Genomic DNA, 2924 nt, shown 5'->3' on the forward strand with positions numbered 1-2924 from the left:
GCCTGTTGTTGCTGACCTCGAAGGTGCGGGAAGGGAGTACACATCAGCCAAGGGTACAGGAGGCCCCTGGAGCTGGAGAGAGAAGGAAAAGGATCCTCTCCTAGAAACTCCAGAAGGAATACAGGGCTGTAAACACATGGTTTTAATCCAGTAACGTCCATTCCAAACTCGTGATACAAAGGACTGGAACCTAATAATGTGTGTTGTTTGAAGTCACTAAATTTGTAGCGATTTTTAATAGCAGCAATAGAAAACTAATATACCAGCCTAACTAAATGCATTTACTATTTTGATCTCATCCCTAAAAGTAAAAAACACATGCTCTAAAGAGAAAAAAATACAGAAAAGAAAGAGTGCTAGCATATCTCTGACATAACCTTTGAGGCGGAGACCACAGAATGCCATCTGAAGGGTGTCCCTCATTAATACCACTGGAGTTCAAGGAAGAGTCTATCCATGGGGAGACGGCTATGAGGGAGAAGCGAGAAAAACATCTTTCTGAATCTCAAACTCATTGGACTTTTATTTCAGTACTAAATTTAAGCCTTTATTTCTGTATAGTTATCTTTTAATTGCCCCTTTTGCTATACCTCAGCAGGGGAGATATAATGATAAGGTGTGATGTGAGCATTTTTGTTTTTCTTTTTATTTATTCAGTGACAGAGAATGGTTGAAAATTGGTCTCTTATTTTTCTGGTATAGTTTTCAGATATTTAATATGATTTGAATAAGACTGCAAAAGGGTTTCTGAGCAATTACTTGCCTCACATGTTGAAATCACAGTCCTCATTAAAATATAATCATCAAGTTCTATTTTATAGAAGAAAGGAAAAACACAACGCATTTGTTGTCAATTTACTCTCTAAGAAAAAAATAAATTTATGGGGAAAAACTTGCATTTTAAGAACAAATTATTTTTGCCTCCTAAATGTATGTATGACAGTACCCTAACAGCTATTGTAGACTGAAAAGCTTTAAATTGACAAAATTACAAATGACTCAGATTTACTTTCAAAACATACCTTTTGCCTGCTTAACATTCATAGGCATATACATTCTTGCGAAAGATAATGTTTTGAGCATTATTGATGTGGGTAATATAATAAATATGGCCCATTTCATTTGCTGAAGTTTGCCAATATAGTTCATTGATTGCTTATTTCAGGTAATATGTTAGACAATTCTAAGAACTCATAGCACTGTGATGAAAGATGTCAAGCAAACATGTAAGTGTTCTGACATCCTTGCTGTCAAAATCATAGGTTCTCACCAGATTCCTTCAGTTGCTTCAAACAATAGGCATTAATATATATATATATATATATATATATATATATATATATATATATATATATATTATGCAATTGTCCTCAAGGGAGTTCAACTGGGAGACTGATGGCTCACTATGACGTGAGCTGACCACCAGGAGGAGGTGCAGAATGAAGGAAGGCCCTGGCCAGCAGCCAGGAAGGCCTCAACTGGCCCTGATCACTGGCTAGGCCTAGGGACCCTACCCATGCACGAATTTCGTGCACCAGTCCTCTAGTGAATATATAACTGCATTTAGTCAAATTTAACATTTTTAACTGAAAATTTCACTTCAGTAAAGACCATTGAACATACAAATTTATGTGTTTACATGTGCACATATATATATGTGTACACACACACCACACCACATTTACACACAAATTCCTCACTTAAGATGAAATGTGCTCTGAATGGGTTTCTCAGTGGTTGGAGCATCTTCCTTGTACACAGAAAGTTTGCGGAGGTGGGACTGTGAGGGTGGAGGAGCAGGTACAGGAGGCAACCAGTGGATGATTCTCTTTCTCTCTCTCTGTGTCTCTCCCTTTCCCTTCCTTTCTAAGATCAATAAAAACATATTCTTGAGTGAGGATTAAGAAAAAAAGATGAAATGTAATTAAAATAGTTTTAAATAAAAATGTATTCTTGTCATTAAAGTTCTATAGTTGGAGGGCAATAAGATTATACTACAGATAACATTCTCATTCTACAAAAAGAAATCTCAGAAACCAAAATGTTAAGAAACCAAACTGTACAAATCAGAGCTAAAACTCAGGATTCCTCATGCTTATGCCTGCATTTTTTTTCTCTTTGCTTTATTCTCCTCGCTCTACAAATCCTATCTAATAAAAGGGCAATATGCAAATTAACCATCACTCCATCACAAAGATTGTGGTGCCCAGTCCTCTCAGCCCCGCAGGAGTCCCCCAGTCCCAGGGTGGTGGGCACTGAGAGTGGGCAGCCTGAGCGGCCTGGCAGAATGCTTGCTTTGCTGCCACCGCAACGAGGCAAGTGTTCTGTGCCTGGCTGCGAATGGGCCTCTGGGCTCTGGAGAGCCTCTGGGCAGTAGGCACGGAGTGGTAAGGCCCCGCAGAGAGCCACTGGCACACGGATTCGTGTGCAGGGCTACTAGTAATATATAATATGCCTGGATTTTATAAGTATGTACATGTTTTTTGTTTTTTTGTTTTTATAGAAAGACATCTGGCTCATAATCTTTCATATCTGTCACCATTCCTCCTGTCTTTACTTTCTGTTCCTTCCTCCCTTCCTTCCTCCCTCCCTCCCTCCCTCCCTCCCTCCCTCCCCCCTCCCTCCCTCCCTTCTCTTTTTCACACTCTCTTTCTTCTTTTTCCTTCATCCACATGTTAAATAAAATTTAACAAATTCACACAATTGTAGAACTTATACAAATTAATGTTTAAAATATTCTTTTATCTGTTTAAGTCTTTTAAACAAATCTCATCTAAGGCACATAAAAAATTGGATATTTTCTAGTGTGCTTTAAAAAGCAAGGCAAAACCAATCTTCCCTGATTTTTTTTTTTTTTTTAGAGATAGTACACCATGGTGGATAAGTTCCTATGCTCCAGAGGGAAAGACACAATATGCTTTTCT

Source organism: Myotis myotis, unplaced genomic scaffold (genome assembly GCF_014108235.1).
Source record: "Myotis myotis isolate mMyoMyo1 unplaced genomic scaffold, mMyoMyo1.p scaffold_m19_p_3, whole genome shotgun sequence".
Classification (NCBI taxonomy): domain Eukaryota; kingdom Metazoa; phylum Chordata; class Mammalia; order Chiroptera; family Vespertilionidae; genus Myotis; species Myotis myotis.